This window comes from Ictidomys tridecemlineatus, chromosome 1, assembly GCF_052094955.1.
Source record: "Ictidomys tridecemlineatus isolate mIctTri1 chromosome 1, mIctTri1.hap1, whole genome shotgun sequence".
Lineage (NCBI taxonomy): Eukaryota > Metazoa > Chordata > Mammalia > Rodentia > Sciuridae > Ictidomys > Ictidomys tridecemlineatus.
The window spans coordinates 69,901,932-69,923,799 of NC_135477.1; the positions used below are offsets into that span (position 1 = coordinate 69,901,932).

The following is a 21,868-nucleotide window of genomic DNA, read 5'->3' on the forward strand; positions in this document are numbered from 1 at the left end:
TGGAACTGAAATTACTGTCTCCTTTTGCCTCCTTAGGTTGGAAATATTTTTGCAGCACCATAGAATTCTCCATTTTCTACCCTAATGATGTGGGGGGGGGGTGAGCAAAGAGCAGGCTCACCTCTGAGGACTCCATCCAGATACCTGCAGGTCTCTGAACTTGCCCTGTTCCTTTGCTGGAGATGAAGTGCACATTGTCTCTCTCTGGGCACAGTTCATGGACTCTTTTTTGAGAACTTGCAGCTCAGTAGTGTCAAGTCTTCTGGTTTCCAGACCCACATCCTGCCCTGGGGGGAATTGACATCCATCACACATGTTGTTCCTGTCTGTTTAATCAAACTTTCATTTGATGTTGGCTGGAATTTCACATGTGGACCAAATACAGAAAAAATTAAGTGATTCCAGCAGCTTAAGTCTGAAGGGAAGCATTAACCTTTGATATCAAATAAATTAAAACATAGCACATCCTAATAATGTGTTTTTTGGAGGTACTGAGTAGAAGTATATTCACTTGTTCATTCATTACTTCATTTCCCCACTCATCTAGCAAGCAATTAATGAGTCTTTACCAAGTTTGAAGTTTTAAGAGGTTTTGTGCAGAACATTAAGGCAAGGTTGATGAAGTTCTTGCCTGAGAAGCTTAAAATCTAATGAGAAAAAGAGATAAATACGTACCTCACATTGCATGATAAAAAATATCAAAAGAGAAATACCAAGAGGTGTTGCATGATCCTCTCTTGTTCTAGGCTATGAAATAGCTCCAGCATGGTAAGATGTCAGCAAATATGGGCTACATTTTTAAGAAAATGGGTTCTGTAGAGGAAGAGAAAAATAGGATTTTAGTGTGAGTGGTAGGTAGGCTTTGGGGAAAATATATTAATCAAATAGGTATGGTTTTCAAATAATTTAAATTTATTTAAAAACCTCTTGTCATATTCTTCCACTATTCTCTTTGTTAATACAATTAACTTATCATGTTATGTATCAATAGTACTCAAAATGTGTTTGTAGACCTGTAACAGAGATTGATGGTACCTATATTTAATAACAATTGTAGCAATTTGACGATGACTTTGCTTATTGACTGACAGGAAAGTTTGAGGCTCGGATTTTGTATATCATTGTATGATTTTATTTTTCAGTAGCTTATTTTTATTAATTTCTAAAAGTATCCATCTGTGACATATAGAAAACGAAATAATAGAAAAGTCTCCTTGCTTTGGATGATTTGAGAAGTCCTATGTAAATGATTGCTCATATCTGTCTTACCTCTGGAATACAAGTTTCCTTAGGGCAGCAGCTGTATTTTTTTTTTGTGTTTGTATTTCATTCTTGAGCCTACAAGTAGGTGCTCCTTAGCTATTTGTTGAAGTAAACAAAACATTAAAGGAACTTGGGTCAACCTTCAGTGAATTATTTTCAACTTTTGGAAAGTCTATTTGCAGGTTTCCACTTGAATTAGCTCTTGGACTCATATATTCATTTATAATGAAAGCAGCCCTTGATTTTATCATCCTAGGACTATTTAACTTCAGGATTGCAGGCCTTGAGCATCGATTGTTCTACTATTTTGTGAATGCGTTTCTGCTCAGCTTATCTGTGTGTTCCATGAGCCTAAGAAGTAAAACCTCACTGCCCTTACTCTTTCTCCAAATTTAGTATATTGGACCTTTCCCAATTTTATATCTTTCTTAAAATTGCAGAGCAGACTTATATATATTGCTTTTAATGCCCGTTGTTTCCCTTTTTAAAAATTTACTCTCTCATTCTTTCACCATTTATTCCCCAAATGCTTATTAAGTAACTGTCATGTGTGTGGCACTGCATGAGGCACTAGGGGTACAAAGACCAAGAAACAAACTTCCCACCTTCAAGGAGGGACTACTCTAGTAGAAAAGTTAGAAATGTAGATATAAGATCACGGTGAGGAATTATAGGCACTAGGATGGACACTGATATGAGAAACAGAAGGCATAAGATTAGAAGTGACCAGTTCCATGTTGGAGGCCAGGAAAGCTTAAGGGAAGAGGGGTTTCTTAAGTTCAGATAGAAATGTGAGTGATTAATTTTCAAGGAGAGAGCATTGCTACTACAGAACACTCCGGGAAGATGTACAGCGTCATGTTGTGAGAGCTTCACTCCACCATTGTTATAACCACCACTACCACCAGCATTACCACAACTCTTAACCACCACCGCCACCATCATCCTCATTACCACCAGCATCATTTTATGACCAACTCACCACCACCATCGTTACAACCACCACCACCATCAGTATTGCCATTACCACCAGCAGCATCATGATGACCACCTCATCGCCACGATTTGGTAACATTTCTTGGTCACTTATTATATTTAAACATAGGTTACTTATTTTGTTTAGTCCTACAAGAGGACTTCACTTGCATGAACTCATAGACTTTACAAACTATGGATTGGGCACTTTTAGGGTTCCCAATTTATAAGTGAGGAAGCAGGTACCAAGGCAAAAATTATTTGCCCCACTTCGTACATTGAACAAGTGACAGGATTCAAACTCAAGTCCACTTGACTCAAAAACTAAGCTTGTATTCAGATCTCTGACAAGTCTTAAATGTTAGTCCCTATGTTTAGCCTTATCATTTTGATAGGTATTTTACTGCCTAGAAATTTTGTAATTGGAGTGCATTTTAAAATCTGCTTTTAAAGTTATTACATTGCTATCCAAGATTATTCAAAGGACAAATCCCTAGGGGAAACCCAAGTGAGTCATTTTTGACACAGTGAAGTGTGTGATTGTCCCAGACTGTTGGTCCTATTTTTAAACACATTCCAAAATCTTGACATAGTTCCCTGACGTTATGTGACCACAGGTACAGAATTTTGTTTTTTGAAGTCTCCAAACATTGTGTATTAGCAGTTTTGTCCACATACCATAGCAAATATGAAAGCTCATCAGTGATAGAAATGAGGATCATGTCTTTCAATGCTTAATAAGTAAAACTATGCTAAGCATTTTATGTGTATTATTTCCTTTCATCCTCTCAACCAATATCTCCACTTTTCAGAAGAAAACATGGAGTGGCAAGCTAACTTGCTGCTTATAGTAGGTAGGAGAGCAGGGATGTGATCATGGTGCTGGGTGCCTTTGGAGCCTGTATTTTTCACACCACTCCTTAGAAATAGGAGTGAAAATCAGAAGGGTGGGAACTTAGGGAAAATGTCAACTTCCCAAATGGCTCTATCTTCCAGGCACACTTACTGTATCAGGGTCTAGTGTTCAAAAGCCTGTGGAGTTAGGCAGAGCAGACACCCAGAATATTCTCTGAGCCCGAGAGTCTCCAGGCTTCTTGGGGGTGGTGCTGGCTGTGGTCCCTGTGGTTTGATAATGCACCTTCCCTCTCCCGGCTCACATTCAGACTCTGCTTCAAATATAGTGGCTGTCTATTTCTCTTCCACTAATGGGTAAAGCTGACAACTTACTCTATCTTGACAATTACTGATTTGAAAAACGTCTAAAAGTCTAATCATGGGGAATGCTTAGTCATTGAATATAATTTCTAATGGATTTTAGAAACAAAATAAATGACCCTGTCTTACCTGATAAGATGTTGTGGGGGAGGGCCATATGAGAGAATGTGTTAACTTTTGAAAAAGCATAGTGCCTTTATTCAAATAAAGGCAGAATATGTCATTGGGTCTTAACTTGTGTGCCTCATAAGGGAGGGACATCTTGCTGCAGTCATTCTGAAAGAAGTTAAGGAGATAACGTCTGGTCAGAGATGCTGCAGAAGAAGCATAGATGGTGGGTGTGTTGCTAAATAGCAAAGGCAGTTTTCTAGTCCTGTGACCTTGAGCTAACTAATAACTCTATGCCTTCATTTCTTTATTTGAAAGATGAGGATACTAATAGAAGCTCTTCCTAGGGTGACCAAGGTTATTAAATAAGCTGATACTCATAAAGTGCTTAACACGGGGACTGCCATAGATTCGGGGCATGGGAATGTTAGCTCCTCTTATTATTCTTAATCACTGTCTTGATCCACCTGATAATCTCATCTACCCAGAACAGCTGCACGAGCCTCAAGTTGTCAACTGCTCTTTAGCACAACTGTTCTAATAGAAAGCTGCCTGGTTCCTGACCAGAGATTTTCTTTTGCCCACTTAAATGCTATCATTTTCTCTGTACAAACCATAAATGCACTGACAGAAAATAGGGCCTCAACCATGAGGTAGCCATGAGCTTGGCTCCCAGCAGTAGCAGTCATGAAGCAAAGGAGTGAGTGGTTTCTTAGAGAAAAAAGATTCTGCTGATTGTGAAGTTGGGGATTCTGCAAATTGGCCGAAGGGTGCTCTCACCTGAGTTTTCAAGTCCTTCTGGGAAAGAATAAAATAAAGCTAAAAAAGAAAAACAGACAAAACCTTTCCTCTCTTCTCTTTTCCCAGACTGCTTCTTTAATTAGTAGGTTTGAATATGGCTATGCTCACCCAGTGGCTGTATTAGGGTTTAATGACCTGATCAGCTGTTTGCATGAGCACTTGTCCTAGTTATTTGATACTTTTTTGCTGTAGGTCAAAGTGACTAGACATTCTGGTTTTGCAGGGAATGTCCCCAGTGACATAGCTCAAAGTGTTTCTTTTTAGCCACCGTATGATGTAATGTGGCCCTTTATTTCTTCTCCTCTAGCCCCACACAGACGGGAGACATGAAGTGATTGCTCTTGCAAAATGTTAATTGGAAGGATTAAATATCATCCTTTTTTCCCCCCCTTCTTTCTTTTTTTAAATAGAGGCCGAAATTAAAATCGAGAAGGCTCAGGGTAGCTAGTAATTGCAATCGGAAGGAGCTGAGGATTCTGAAAAACCAAACCGCAGCACAGTTTCTCTGGAAGGAGGTAACACTGATTCAATCAAAACCAGGTTGGAAAGGCAAGTGGCTTATTTGAACAAGTTGAAAATTAATAATCTGGAGGAACAAACAAGTTTCCCCCAAATGAGTCCAAGCCAGTGTTAAAAAGAAAATTAATCAGATGAAAGTGATCAAGCCAAGGCACAGGTAGTGGCTTGAGAAATATAAAGTTCTAGGCTTGACCCTCTCCACAAATCTTGAGCAAACACCCTGAATACATTTGTAAATGACTTATTTTCTATTTGACTTCTTAAATTTTAAACTTATTATTCGCCAATGGAATATTAGCATCCTGGGGTGAGAAGGGACAGTGGAAGTCAAGTAGTCTGATTCCCTATGAGGATATTCTGAAGGCAGTTATGCAGGCCAGACTAGGCTACATCTCATGCATGTTCATTATAATGAGATCTGGGTGATTACAATGGAAATTTGTTGTCCATTTGCAAAATTTAAATTGTTCTTGATGAGGTTGGTTTCCCAGAGCTCCTTTATATCATTAGAAAAAGATCAGTGGTGGTAGAAAAAGGTGCTTGACCGTTAGTTATCACTGAGTTGCCTATCTTCCTTCAAGTTGTGGCCGTTTCATGTTTCAGTTGTGGGCAAAATGAGCATCTATCATTTTGGAACATTATGGAATGTGTGGTAGTGAGGGAGCATCTGGCTTAGCTTAGATACATATGGTCATTAGACACTCACAGAGTATTGAATTGATAGTAACCATTTTGTAACTTCTGATACTCCCTTGGTTTGGACTCTGGGTCTCACTCACAGGAGGGAAGAATCACAACATAACAATAATATTCTTATGGCAGCTAATTTTACTGAGTGTATACCGTCAGCCCCCCGCCCCCGTATATTTTTGTGTCTGTGTTCACATAACCACTCATTTAATCATTTGTAACGTTAATTTTTGCAATATTCTTTGAGGTAAAAACTTTTGTCTTTATTTAACAAATGAGGAAATCAAGACATGGAAAAGTTTAAGTGACTTGGCCAAGGTCATTCAGCCCAAGTTAGATGGGATTATATTTTTAAAACAGCACTGAAGCCTTCATTCACAAGTAGGTAAACTTGGACCCCTAAAGGTGTAAAGTGATTCTCTCAATGGTAGCACTGAGAGTAGAACACAGGTCTAGTTCTTGTCAATTTTTCTTTCTCAATGTTACATTCTCCACTCCTGTTGGTTGGGAGATAAAATAGGTAGTTTCTAAGCAACACTGCCCCTCTCATATATTTATATATGAGTTGAATAAATATAATAAATTTAGGTGTTGTCTTGAACCTAGTTAAACTTTTTTCTTTCAGAGGATAGGGCTATCTTTCTAGAAATGAACTTTAGTAGCACCAAGCTATCATCATTTGGGGGAAGTAACAGGGAAAAATTACCGAGATGAGCCTTATATTTTGTTCACCATGTACTCATGAAGAAAATACTTAGCATGGATGTTTATATGTCATTACATGTTGATTCTGGAATCAAGTCCCCTCATAGGATTAACTTGCAATAATAACTAAGGTTAGAGGTGGTAAGATTAAAACAGAATACAATAAACCATGCACCTAAACTAGAACACTGAAGAATTCTCCAACCATCTTTCATTCATTGTTAGGAATTTGATAATTATGTTAAAGCGAGAGTTATTTGAGAGCCCAGACATCTTTAATGAGACTTCACTTTTTTTTTTCTTTCTTTAGTCTAGCTCAGTGGTCCTTCTACTTTAATATGCCTAAGAATTGTTGAATGTGGTTGTATATTACACAAATTATTATATGCTGTAACTTAGGGATGAAATAGTCCCCCCCCCAGGATTATTTTTAACTATATGAAATTTTTACCTCTAAGTATAGGCTTTCAATCTTCATCACTAAAAAAGATGTTGTGGTCTCTTTCAGTCTCCTATCAAATTCATTGATTTGCAAATTTATTAAAATAACAACAATGGAAATAGCAACCAGTACCATTGAGAATGGGTCAGTGAGTTGTTTTGATGTTGCATAGACATCATCAGAGAAAAGTTTGCCCTTAGAAATTTTTGTTTTTTGGTATCAGGGATTGAACTCAGGTGCACTCAACCACTGAGCCACATCCCAAGCCCTATTTTGTATTTTATTTAGAGACAGGATCTCAATGAGTTGCTTAGCACCTTGCTTTTGTTTAGGCTGGCTTTGAACTCGCTTTCCTCCTGTCTGAGCCTCCTAAGGCTCACTGGGATTACGGGCATGTGCCCATAGAAATTCTCTCTCTCTCTCTCTTTAATTGTAGAGGGCTCAATACCTTTATTTTATTTATGTATGTATGGTGCTGAGGATCGAGTCCAGGGCCTCACACATGCTAGGCAAGCACTCTACCACTGAGCCACAACCCCAGTCCATAGAAATCTTGATAGCATCTGTCAGAGAATTCAAAGGCATTAAATTTAGAGTTCTAAAAGTATGACTTTCTGTCCAATCAACTGACCATCCTCAAAGATTCCTGGATCATTGAGCACATTACTACTTTGATGATTTCTTTGAGGTAACTGCTTCTCTAATGCTACCCCAGCACTTACATGTCTGTAGAGTGAACATTCTCATTGTATGCTAGTGGCTTATTTGTGTAACTGTTCTTTCGAGGACCTTGCCTTTCAGTATTGTTTCCCCATCTCTTAGTGGAGGTGCCTGACTCATACCATTTGCTCCATACTTGTTCACTGAATCAACGAATTCAAGTTATTCCACTTTCTGAGGGATGGGAATCCTGTGGTCAGGACTTTAGTTTCTGGCAGGCACCTGACTTGAATTGGGTGAGCATTTCCATTAAAGAAGGAAACATCTGCTTGCCCCAAGAGGAGCTGAAGATTTGGACATTCTGCTTTAACTAGTTGACTTATTATTCAAAAGCCTTTCGATGGAGCTTTGATATAAGAGTTTGTTACTGAGAAGAGGTTACTAGTTTTTTCTTTCTCTAAAAGGGACATTTGGCACTGATTGGGGCCAGGGCCTGGCCTCTCACCTCTACATCTTCTAGAAAAAAATCACAATTACCTTGTCCACAAAGACTGAATAAACTGTTTCTCTCTCCCTGTAGAGCTAAGGGGTCAGTCTGGGGTGGTGTGATTTTTAGCTACTTTCAATATGGGGGGGGGGGCTCTGAAACTTACAATGGTGCCTGTTAGGTGGGAGTCTACAGTTAGGTGTCTTTACCTGTTGACTCTGAAAAGCCAGATCATCTGCCAGATGATATTTCCTGTATAATTTTCTGGTTTAGAGTCTAAATGAAAACAAAACAAAACAGAAAAACAAGAAGTCAACAATGGAAGAAATCTTGGCAACTATAGGGTCAGATGATTTTCTTTCCTCTTATTTAACCTTATAAAACTTGTGAAATAATCACACAGAAAAGTATATAAGACGGATGCACAATAATATGATTAATTATAAATGCCTGTTTTTCAGACCCAAGCCAAGAACTAGAATACTGGCAACATTCCAGAAACTTCCCGGGTTTCCTTCAGGGAGACAGCACTTTCCTGTGCCCCTGGAGGGAACCACCATCCTGTTTCATGTAATCATCTTTTTATCTTGGTAGTTTGACCATCAAGTGGACAATTGCTGGCAATACGAGGCATACTTGGGTTGTCTCTTTGGTTGTTACGACCATGCTGCATAGACACTACTGCATGCTGCATAGACATTATTCTCATGCTGGAGTATATATGCATGGGTTTCTCCAGTCTAGTGTATATACCCAGCCGTGGGACTTCTGGGTGGTGGGAGATAGGTATGTAATGTCCAACCATTTCCCTAAGGGTCACTCTGGCCAACATTTTGGGTTTGGCAGAGTTTTTAATCTTTTGACAATCTGGTGTGTGTGTGTGTGTGTGTGTGTGTGTGTGTGTGTGTGTGTGTGTGGTAATAGTATACTACTTTGGTTTCAATTTTCATTTCCTTGATTATTAATGACATTGAGTGCTTTTCAACATGTGTATTGTTCATTTGTATTTATTATTTGTAAAATGTCTGTTTATGAATGTCCTTTCGACCATTTGATTTTTTTTTCTGTCTTTTAAAATTTGATTTGTAGATGTTCTTTACTTATTCTGGTGTTATATGTCTTTCAAATAATGTCTATCTTTTTGAAGCTTAGCCTTGCAATATGGTATCTTATGATAAACTGAAACTCTCAATTTTAAGGGAGTCAAATTCATCAGTGTTTTTTCTATATGGTTATTGCCTTTTCCATCTTGTTAAAAAATAATTCTCTACCTCAAGGTCATGAAGATCTACTTAACTTTCTTCTAAAAGCTTTGTAAGGTTGTTCTCTACCTTTAGCTCTATAACCTTACTGGAGTTTATTTTATATATGGCATGAGCTAGATAACCATTGACTTGTTTTATCAATGGGTTCCCAACTGCCCCATAATTTATTAAAAGACCATCTGCAGTGCCATCTCTCATAAGTCAAATCCAAATACATATTGTCTGTTTCTGCATTCTACCATCTTACTGTTTTATTTGTCATGCTTAGAATAGTGCTACACTGTTTTGGTTACTGTAGCTTTAAAATAAGGGTGATATCTTAGTTATTATAGCTTTAAAATAAAGTGTGGCATCTGATAGAGCTAATTCTTTCACCTTTTTTTCTTTTTTGAGAATGTCTTTGCTTTTCCCCTTGTATTTTCATATAAATTTTAGAATCATCTTGTCACACTCCACAAAACAACCCATTGGAATTACAGTGACTTACAGGAAAATGTGAGAACCAACATTCTGTAATACTGTTCCCCTTTCATGAACATGGAATGTTTTTCCTTTCTTCAGTGATTCTCAATTAGGATTTCTAACTTTCCTCATTGTAGTCTCAATTTTTCCTGTTTATTCTCTGAAACATGATGTTTTTGATGCTGTTGTAAATGGCATATTTTCAAAAATTTTATTTTTTTAGTTTTTAATTGATGAGTTATAATAATACAATTGATTTTTATGATTTTTTGCATCTAACAAGTATACCAAACCATTTTATTGCTTCTAATAATTTAAATGTAAATTCTTTTGAGTTTTACTATTCTTGTATTAATTTTGAAATTTTAAATGTAGTTTCTTTTGAGTTTTCTATGTTCAAAATAATATAATCATGAATAATGTCAGTTTTGTTTCCTTCTACCCGATTCTTACTTTTTTCTTCCTCTCTCTTTTTTTCCCTTATTATGCTAGCCAGGGTCTCCAGTTAAATGATCAATGGAAATGAAAGAAAACTGGCATCCTTGTCTTTTTCCTGGCTTCAAACAGAAAAAATTTGACACTTCACCACTGATCATGACATTTTTTATGTAAGTTGGTTTGTTTTTGTTTTTGTTCAGCTATCTTTTCTTATACTAAGGAAGCTTCCAAAAAAGAAAAAGAAAGAAAGGAAAGAGAAAAGGCTATTCTATTTTATATGTATTTCTCCAATAAGGATTTATATGCACAATTGCATGATATGCATATAATTTTCTGAACGTATATTGAATTTTATTGAACCATGCTTCTTTTTTTCTGTGAGAGATAATCATATGATTCTTTAATTTACAAATGGAGTGAATTACATTTACTTATTTTCTAATATTAAGCAAATCTTGAATTCTTGGAGTGCACCAAGTTGGTCAGTATATGTTATCCTTTCTATCTATGCTTTAGTTAACCCCTGCAGTTTTTCTTGAAATTGTCAGATGTAAAGTTTGCCTGTAATTTTCCTTTTTCATACAGAATTGTTTTGCTGGCCTTATCACATGAGTTGAAAAGTGTCTCCTTTTCCCCTCCCTCTACCCCAAACAGAGCATAAGACTTAATATCGAAGTATTCTTTTTTCTGATATATTTGCACCTAGATTTTTTTTTTCTGATGAGAGAAGAGTTGTTTTAGTACTGACTCAATTTCTTCAATGTTTATGAGACATACAGATTGAAATTTTTCTATTACATCAAAAATTGATTTATTGGCATAAAGTTACTTATAATATTATGTAAGTATGTTTATGATGTAAACAAGATCTTTAAAGAGATCTTGTAATTCTATTCCTGACATCTAGATCTTCTCTGTTTTAAAATTGTCACTTTATCAGTGGTTTCTTGATTTCCCTAGTCTTTTCAAAGGAACAATCATTAGTTTTGTTGATACTATTGAATATTTTTTTTCACACATTATTTTTTTATTCCCATCTTTACTACTTCCATTATTTGTATTTTTTAGGGTTTTGTGATTTTTGAAACTTTTTTCTTAACTGCTTATTTTATTGATTTTGAGTCTTTCTACTTTTTAAATGCCACATTTCAGATATTTTAAGATGAACATGTTGTACTTTCACATTTCTGAATCTAAGAAGCATCTTAAATATTGATAGCATGTCAGTTATATTGTAAGCATTTTTTTCCTCTCAGATGTATATAAAATACTTGCACATCTTACAGCAAATAGTATCACAAGTTCAGTAGAAGGAAATATGTCCATTTGAGGCTATAAATCTCCCTCCAAGTACTGCTCTAGCGTGATTCCCATGGCTTGTTTTGTTTGCTTCTTCTGTTTCTTTTGCTTTATCTTCTACTTGACAAATTCTCTTGTCATCCAAGTATAATCTACTACTAAATTTGTTCATTTAATTTTTATTCTCAAGACTCCAGCTTTGAAAATCTTGTTTTTCAAATTGAATATTTCACTTATTTAAATTTTTTTCTATTCTCTAAAGTATTTTTAAATTTCCTTATATCAGTATAATGACATAGTAAATAGTTGCTTCCTCATCTGTGTTTGACAATTCCAGTAGCTACACTCTTTCAATTTGTTTCTATTCTCTAGGAAAGGAATCAAGATATAGACTATATCCAAGTCCCTAAAGACCCCAGGCCCTTCCTGATCACTGCCACCATTCCCCTTCCAATAGCCACTATTTTTTTTCTAATATTATGAATCATTCTGGGTCATTGTGGAGCAGAAATTACTTGTAGTAATAATTTAAGGATTAAGATTGGCATGAGAAAGACTTCTTTCAGAGGAGATATTATTGTTTTTTGAGGCATATGGAGGAAGACCAGTGCAGGACAACTAAATTCAAGTTCAAATTTGATATTCTCTAGACCATTCAAAGGGCACCATCCATGTTGTAAATCTGTAGGAAGGTGGGTTGAAGTCCAGGGGCCCAGTTGAAGAGGTGGGTGATTTACCAGAGAATCCACTATGGCATGCTCTTCACCTTGACTAACCTCACCCACAGGTCTGAACAACTCTAGCTTAGATTTATAGCTTTTACTCTATACTGATAAATGCACTTAGGACAAATCAGCTTTGAATGTTGGGCTTATCTTTCTGGATTTTATATTTTCATAGATGTTGTTCCAAGAATTCCTAACTTTTTTTAAAAAAATTTTTAATAGAATGTTTTGTTTTAATGTTCTATGCAGTTTTAAAAACTTTTCTCAAGAGGTGGGGTTTTTTTTCTGATATAATTTAAAACTTTTTTTCAGTTGTATGAAAATTGTTTTCAAATAAAATCTTGGATTTGTGATACATAAAATTTGTAGAATATGAGAGTCATGCTTAAAATTACTTCTGTGTCCTTGTTCCATGAATCTCCCTGGAGACATTTTCCTTCTGGGGTCAAGAACTGCTTCTTGTTTTTAGTTCCGGAGTGATCTATTTTGTTTGTTCCCATTATATCCCCACTTTCTACCTTAATAACCTTAGTCAGGGCTCCTCAAAGAAGCTGATATATCAAAAGGTGAAAATATAAATTGTCAAAGGGAATTTTATGGTTTATTTAAATTATTTAACAAATTGATACTGGTGAGAATGTGGAGTATTGATTCCCCTCTTATACATAAGGCCTCAGGCTAATACTCCCCACACCCCTTGATAGGATCCTCTTAACTTTTGGACACTGAAGATATTCTCTTGCTGGTCTGATCCCTGCTCATTTCTTATTGCTATCAGAAAGATGGATTTATCTACCTTGCCAGTCAGGTGACTCTTGCTTCCCTCTCTCTTCTTTTCTTCCTTAGAAAATTATCAGTGTTCACCATGAGTTTCACAAACTAGGTATGAGCTCCTAATGTATCCTAGTTTCCTTATGAAATAAGAACTTTTTAGGGCTGGGGTTGTGGCTCAGTGATAGAGCGCTTGCCTAGCAAGCGTGAGGCAATGGGTTCAACTCTCAGCACTACATAAAAATAAATAAAATAAAGGTATGTGTACATCTACAACTAAAAAAATTAAAAATAAAAAAAGAACTTTTAAAAGGTGATGAATTGCTCAGGTGCAGGTCCTTTCCTCAGTGGTGTGGGCAGGTGGAGAGAGGCGGGAGGAATGCATATGCTTCTCTACTCTGTGCAGTCAGTGGCTAGGATCTGTTTTCAATTGTGTGAAATCGGAGGTGGACCTATTCTTGCTTCATGAACTGGGCATGCCCATGCTTTTTTGCTTCCCAAGTTGAGTGGAATTTGGTGGATGTGTAGAAATCTTCCACAAATTGTTGGAATGCACAGCGCCCCCCACCCATTCTAAGCTATTTAGGGAGAAGAAAACCTTGGTTTATGTCTCCCTGAAGTGAAGAAGATGAAAAATGAAGCAAACAAAACCAAACGTCTTAAATTCATTCACTAAAATGATGGCTTAGAATTTCAAAACAGAATGAATCTTTGCATGAATTTGAGAACTTGGTCATGGAATCAAGGCCAGTGCAACTTCAACTGACTCACATATATGTGGAACAGCATTTCTCAATCTGAATTTTTTTTTTATACGAGTACCCCACTAGCAAAGAAATTATCAAGTTTTACTTTCAAAGTTTGTATTGTGAAAGCAATGCATTCATTTTCTAGATATAACATTGTATTATAATATCCAATATGCTTTGTCAAAATACTATCCTCTAATTTCATCTCTTGTCATCCCTCATGCTATGGTTTGGATCATGGAACAACAGATTCAAACTGGCCATCTCATGATTCTATGAATCTATACCCAATTCCAGCCAAGAGTCTCAGGGTCTTTTCCAGAGAAAGTCCAAAAGCAATCTTGGCAATGTTAAGTAAAGTAGGGGAAGCTTTGGTAGTTGCTTAATGACATGCAGTAGCTCAAATTTCTTTATCAGACACTTTAAATTGTCACATTGACATGGATTATCTTGTTTGGGACCTATGTGATTCAGAATGGTTGTTAATATAGTTATGAGTTGTTGACTGAAGAAAATCTTTCATCTATCTCTCCGCATGCCTCAGAAAGAAACTTTTAATTTTTATATCCTGCCTAGAGACTAGAGAAACAGATCACTGGCAAAAAAGGTAATAGGGTCCAAAGAGGCAAATTTTTCCCAAAGTCAAAGAATAAGCCAAGCCCAGAATTTTTCTGTAACATTCTTCAGTGCCTAATATAGTGCTGGGTGTGTAAGTGGTAATTAGAAAATATGTTTAGACCAACAATTGACGTTTCCTGTGTCGACGTGGAGACTTGAGCGTTAGAAGTCTGTTCTGGGGAAAGATATTGGGTGAACTAGCAGAGGGGTAGAGAAAAACCGAATAAGACCAGTTTTAGTTTCAATTACCAACTCTGCTTCTTATTATATGACCTTGGAAAAATGACTTAAACTTTCTGTGCCTCAGTGTGTCATTGTAGAAGAGGAATTATAATACCTTTATTATTTATAAGGATTTGTATGTAAAGTTCTTGGTACATACTCATCTCTCATTATGTGGTAGCTGCTGTTATTGGTAGTAAAAGAACAATGTTAACTTCAGAAAGTTGTATTATGGAAAAGCTTCCCTGAGCTAAGGCCCTTCTGAATCCCTGCAGCAGGGTCTGGCTTTACCCCAAGTTTCTGAAACATGTAGCCCTGGCGTGAACTCTGCACTGAGTCCCTTTTCTGTAATCCCTGTAGACCCCAAGTTCTGCTGACCCCAGAGTGCCTTAGTCATAGGGGAATTAATGGTACATTTGGCCAAAAACTCCAAATGGAGATCTTCCAAGGACAGAACATTCTGGAACCCGTAGTGTTTTATATCTTCTTCTCACAGTGGCTGAGGTCAAAGCAAATCTAGAAGGAAAGTTGTCTAAGGAGACCCAGACCCAGAGAAAGTTAGGAGCTGTTTTTTTTTTGTTTTGTTTTTTGTTTTTTAATTTGTATGTTGTCAATAATCATGTTGGCATCAAATTTAGATTCCTCTTGGCAAACTGGGTGATCTTATTAGCAGTAAAATTAATTTGAAAAATAAAACAAATTTAGCAAGTTAAAAGGTAATGCTTTTCAAAATTCACTTTAATGATTTTAATATTTTTATGTTATTATATTAATTTTATATGCAATGGCTCAAATGAGAGTTGTTGTCCCATTTTAAATTTGATCATCTTATTTGTGAATACAATTCTTGAAATGCTGAGAGTCCAGTAATGGGTAAAAGTATTTTCTATTAAATTCCCTGGAGACAGAGTGGAATGTTTTCTTGAATTATTTTGGTTAGAGGGCAAGCACTTTATTCAATTCATCTTTGGATCAGCAGAACTTATAGTGACTGACACATGAAAGGTAAAAAATGAATGTTTGTTGAATTAACTATGAGAACAATCCAATGGAGACAGGGCATAAAGTGGTAGAAAGTGCATTCCACACAAAACCAGAAGTCCTTCATTTGGGTCTTGGTTCTGTCACTAACTTGCTGTGTGACCAAGACAGTTAATTAACCTTTCTGAGGCAAATGCTTGCACAATAGTATAACAACACTTATCTAATAGGGTTGTTCTGCTTGTCTCATAAGACTGGCGTGGAGAGTGCAAATGAGCTAAGGAATGTGCTTTATACATCAGGGTGTGTGAGATAAATGATTAAAAAATAGACATTTTTGTGGTTTCTTATGTTCTTAATCTATCTACAAGTTTCTGAGAAACCAACCAAGTTAGGAATCACTAATGTTACCGTATAGGCCACGCTGTATGATGTCATAAATAATTGTGATGGTATTAATAATGACTGTTGCTTATTAAGCAAATGTTATGAGCCAGATCCTATGCTAGGCAGGCTACATTATTGTTGTTTTTTGTTGTTGTTGTTGTTATTATTATTATTGTTGTAGTTGTTGTTATTATTATTATTATTATTTTGGGGATTGAACCCAGGACCTTGAATGTGCTAGGCAAGTGCTCTACCACTGAGCTATATTCCTGACCATGACATTATTTTCAATCTTCATGAATTTGTTATTATTATCATCATTTTTATTTTTGAGAACAGGAAAAAAGAGGCTAAAGTCAGTCCATCCATCACTTGGTCTGACTCTAGCATATTGCCCTTCATAAAAAGTTTGAACAGGCTTTGCTCACTACCATGTACAGATTTCTGTAGATAGCAGATTTCATTAACCCCTCCCTAGAACCAGTGAGAGAGGGTATTATTACTTTCATCTTCATTTTTGGGACACAGAAAGGCTGGGCTAGTAGGCCTAATGCCAAAGTACCACTGTTTTGCTATTCAGTGATGGAACATGAGGCTTTTGAATGATTATGTAAAACAGTGAAACAAGAACAGGCATATATAAATTACATTCCTCTCCTAGCAGTTGACATTTTTGTTTGTAGAAAGACGTTAAGGAATAGCAACATGCTGGGCCAGAGGCAACCTTCCTGTACAAGGCAGAAGAGGGCCTCGAGCTAATCACAGTGCACTTTGTAGATGGTGCTTACCCTCTACCTTTTGAGCTATCATTCTGTGCTGGAGAATGCCTGTGAATCTTATGATCCCAGGAGCCATACAGAACTCAAATCCTGCCTTCCTTGGAGTGTGGAGGCAGTCATTGAACCCAGACACATCCTGGTAGTCAAAAGCTTTCCAGAGGGCTGGGAATGTGGCTCAAGCGGTAACGCACTCTCCTGGCATGCGCGGGGCGCTGGGGTTCAATCCTCAGCACCACATAAAAATAAAATAAAGATGTTGTGTCCATTGAAAACTAAAAAATAAATATTAAAAAATTCTCTCTCTCTCTCTTAAAAAAAAAAAAAAAAGCTTTCCAGAGAGCTGAACCATGCCTTTGGCAGGAGACAGCACAGGAACAAATGGGTTGGATTCCAAGTGGATTTTTCATCTGGGCCTTTGACCATGAAGTTCCTTCCACCTGGGCTGACTGCTCATCATCCATGATCCTGTCTAAGTGTCACTGTCTATTCTCCTTCTCCCTACACCACACCTGCTGAGCAGACTACGAGGGACGTTGTGGAATCCATCCATCATCTGTTGATATAGCCAGCACTCAGTGATTGCTTGCTGAACCCCTGAGTTAAGGCCAAGAAAGAAAGGGATGAAGATAACTCTGCCTGTGATGTTCTTAAAGAAACCAGGCTCATTATCTGCATGACTGCCTCTATTCTTCATCTGGTTATGGCCGAGGAAGTGGGGCCCCACGTACTACTTTGAAAGCTTGCATCCATCTCCCATCACATCTTTTATCTGGCAGAAAGATTACTGGGATTGTGGACAATGAGACTATGCTTGATTCCAACGTAGATTTGGGAGGGGGAGAAAGAGGGAAAGGGTGTGTGTGTGTGTGTGTGTGTGTTTTGAGGATGTCCCACCTTACCAGACATCTCTCTATTTATCATGTGACAATGTGACAGTTTCTTTGTTTTTAGTACAGAGCCAGGACACTGTTAGCATCTAGGAAACTGTGGAGAAGAGACTCTGCCTCAGAATGCACCAAATCCAAGTGAAGCAAACAATTGGTGAAAACCCCAGGGGCAAAGTTCTGATCAATTTGGTCTATACTTAGGTGAAGTTCTTCCTTAGGTCTACCTCTGGGATGTGTCTAGGAAACAGTGTTTGCATCCCATCATCATGTTGGGGCGGTGTCTGTTCTGGGCAGCCCTTGGGTACAGACTGTGAACGAGACCAGGATGTACACAGTCTGTATGAGCTCTTGGTTTATTGTTTATGCTCAGTAATAGCAACCACATGGCACTGTGGAGGCCTCGCCATGCCCGGAGGGCTTGGCCCTTGCTCTCATCCAACAAGAGCTCTCGTCACAGCCAGGCTGAGAGCGACATGGTGTGCTTCATAACCGTCAATACCCTCTGACGGGATTCTCTGACTCACAAATAGAAGACAGGATGTGATCTCAGCTCCTCGAATACCTTCCACGCACACATTTCCTCCAGTTTTAACTGGGGTGGGAAGAAATACTAATGGTGTAAGATGGGTGTAGGAGGCCAAGAGGAATTTCTTAGGGGGATCTTGTTCCCTGGCTTTTTGTCCCCTTCCACAGGTCTCAGCATTTGACCCAGCAGTGACCGTAGACTCCTGACTGACCTCCCTGCCTCCAGTGTCTCTTCTCCTTTGCAGGGAGATGGCAGAGATACTGTCCACAAACACTGTTCCCCCACAGTTAGCTCTGTGTTAGGGAAGTCTCCCTTTCCCTATCCATTCTGGCCAGCAAAACTGTCCATCAACTTAGCCATATTCTCATCTTGCCCACTTCTTACTATACCTTCCTTTTGTTTCTCTGCTGCCAGTTTATCAGTCTCATTATAATTTACATCATGTAGCTGGTCAGTTCTCCCAACCGAAGATTTAATTTTATCCTTACTTGAATGGATCGTATGTTTTTACAAAGACATTTCTGAAAATACTGCCAACACCACCACCACCATCATCTCTTTAGCACACCCTTCCTGTCAGGCACTGTGCTAAGGGTTTAGAAATGAGTCCATTTGATCCGTGTGACAACTTTATGAAGGCGGTGCCATTATTACCCCCACTTTACAAATGCAAAAACTGAAGATCAAAGAGGTTAAGTCACTTGCCAAAGAACTCCAGGATATTAAGCTATAGATTTGTCTGATATCAAAACTAGGATCTTAATCAGGAAAGTATGCAGTCTCTTTAATCCCTTCAGTGTTTATATATGTGGTTAGGATGCCATCCTTGGTCAGTTGAGTTGTGAAGGACTGGGAGGGATTATTTTTTGTAAGTGCATTTTAATTATGCAGAACAATGGCTTTTATTGTGGCGTATCTGTACATGCATATAACATACTTTGATCATACACAACCTCCCATTCTCCTTCCTTACCCTCTCCTCCCTATCTTCTTCCTCTCTAAAAGTCTTCCTGTTACTTTTGTATCATCTTCCTCTCCCCCCAGATTCCACATGTGAGGGGAAACATGAGACACTTGTTTTTTTGAGTCTGGTTTATTCTGTTTAACATTATGATCTCTGGTTTCATTCATTTTTTCCTGCAAGTGATGATTTTGCTCTTCTCTTGTTTATAACTAAATAATACTCTGTGTGTGTGTGTGTGTGTGTGTGTGCACGTGCACGTGCACCCATTGATGGGCATCTAGGCTGATTCTATAATGGCTATTGTGAATTGTGCCATGATAAACATGAGTATGCAGATATCTCTATGGTACACTGACAGCAATTCTTTCCGGAATAGATCATATGGTAATTGGTAATTCTCTTTTTAGTTTTTTGAGATGCGTTTTTTTGGAAATCACCACTGATTTCCATGGTGGCTGTACTCATTTACATTCTCCCCAACAGTCTATAGGGTTCCTTTTCCCCTGTATTCTCACCAGCATTTACTTCTTTTTGTATTCTTCCTGATTGCCATTCTAACTGGGGTGAGATGGAGGCTCAGTGCATTAAGTAGGATTTTATCTTGTTTTGTTTTGTTTCATTTGAGATTAGATGACCCAACACCTTTTCTAAGTAGATGAGAAAACAGTAAAAGGACAAAGAGACTCATCGAGATCCTGAAGGAGGTTGACAGATTCCTGACTAATGCATAGTCCAGTAGTCCAGTGCTTCTATCATATAGCACATGTTATCCCTCCATGGGGCTGAGAATTTATTTTTCATCTATCTCAAAATTTCACATCTTGCCCTCTCAATTATAGTATTAGTTTTTTAAGGATGGAAGTCTTACTTTCTACTTTAAAAATGTGTCCAGGTTTGGAATGATAGAGTGTTCGCCTAGCATGAGTGAGGCTCTAGATTCAATCCCTAGCCTACCAAAAAAGAAAGAAAAAATACAATAAATAATTATAATGCACCACCAATAAAAATATGGAAAAGGGAAACTTCTTCAGAGCAACAACAACAAAAATATGTCCAGTACTACCTAAGAAGTAGAAACCAAGTGTTTAAGGAAAGCAAGCAAGCAGGTTGGGTGGCAGAGAAGGAATGTGTCTGTCTATGTGGTGGTCATTGATTAGAAGATACAGGAGATGGTGGCTGTCCCTGGCACCTAGTAAGCATTCAGTAAGTACTTTCCACGTGAATGAGTGGATGAACGAAATGGTGTCAGGAAGACTAGAATGGAATTTGAGCTGGGGAGTATTTCCAGGAATACGGATGAAGTTTTGCAACAAAGGAAAAAGACCAAGCTTTCAATACTGCTGACAAGCTGGTCTTTAAGGAAAATTACAACACATGTGTATGAAGAGATGAGTCGCTGAAGAAGAGTCGTGGAACCTGACAGGCATGGTGGAGAGAACAGCAGTGGTCTCGGATTGTTTGAGGACGAAGCTGAACATCTGCTCAGCACCTCCAAGACTGTCTCTGGCGACTGGCTGGTGGGATGTGCCCCTGTGTCAAACAGTGGCCCCTTGTATTTGGCACCATTCATCCAAGGGCTCTGAAAGCTATGATTATTGCAGTGGGTGAAGCGCCAGGTGTTTTTGGCATGCTGGTGTACAACATTATGTAGATTGGTGCTTTTCAAACTTTAATGGGCATATGAATCTACTTAAGCATCTTGTTAAGAGGCAGCTTCTAGTTTAATAGGTCTTGGGTGAAGCTGAAGATTTTGTATCCCTAACACACTACCAGGTGAGGCAGCTGTTGCTGTTCTGGGGAAACTGTACCTTGAGTAACACCGTTCTAGATGCTCTATGGAAAGTACTAGAGAATGCACTAGAAGGAAGCCCCCTGTTTACGTATCAGTATTCTCTGGTCAGGAATCCCTGTTCCATGGGCCAACTCTTCAACAGTGGAACAACTGGGATGGAGAAAAAAAAAATCCAGGAGCATTAAAATTCATAATTTTTAGTGATTTACATCTAAAATCCATGAGACACTTAGAGATTTATGTTATTTTTGTTCCTGGGGCCTAGCACATAGTAGACTATCGAAAAATGCCACAAGAATAAACAAAGGGTGAGGAAGGAGGCTTTAATCAAAGAATGTATGACCATACCACATCTTACTAAAATTAATTTCATTTTCAGGATTAACAACAAAGCCAAAAAATAATCTAAATGACAAAAAGATAGCTCAAAGACCAGACATGACCTCTTAGGAACTACAGATAGAGGAATTCAAAGTCCCCTCTAAGAGCCTACTTATGTTTTTTGAAAAAAATTTAAATAACAGGGTGAAATAGTTTATTATCAATATAAACAGAGTGATGTGATATTTTACCTTTTATAAGACTTTACGGTCTGCAATGCACTTTTAAAATAGTTTTATTGAGATATAATTCACATGCCATAAAATTCACCCTTCAGAAGTGTTATTTGTACATATTTTACAACCTCTTTACAAAGCTTTGCTCCTGTAGGAGATGAGAAAAGGCAAGTTAAGGGAGAGGATGGAAGACAGAGATAGGCAAGTCAAGGCAGGAGAGCACTTACCGTAAGAGACCAGACGAAAATTATATTAAAAGAAGCACAGAGAAGTAATTAGAAAGCTTGGTCAGATGTCTGGAAATATTTAGCTCAGTGGAAACCCTTTTTCTAACATGCTTCAAAATATCTCAAGAGGATGGCTGTATATAACCCAGAATAATAATGGATGTTTATGGGAGTGTCCTAAAGTTATCAAGGAAAATCTAAGTTATATTCAATGTACTATGTTTTAAAAGACAGGAATGACTGTGACCCATTAACATATTTTTCATTATAGTGATAATAGTAATTTAAAAAAAAAAAATCTGGGTGCTTTAAGGACCAGCTCTCTCCACAGTGAGTCAGTGCATGGGGATTCCA

The 21,868-nt window shown here is 37.7% G+C and overlaps 1 long non-coding RNA gene across 1 annotated transcript; it reads left to right on the forward strand.

The window, feature by feature from the left end:
* Positions 1–10,082: 10,082 nt before the first annotated feature.
* On the forward strand, positions 10,083–19,060 carry LOC144376051 (uncharacterized). The gene is made up of 2 exons (XR_013436058.1): positions 10,083–10,200; positions 16,890–19,060. It is a non-coding gene; the product is annotated as an uncharacterized LOC144376051 (long non-coding RNA).
* Positions 19,061–21,868: the final 2,808 nt, after the last annotated feature.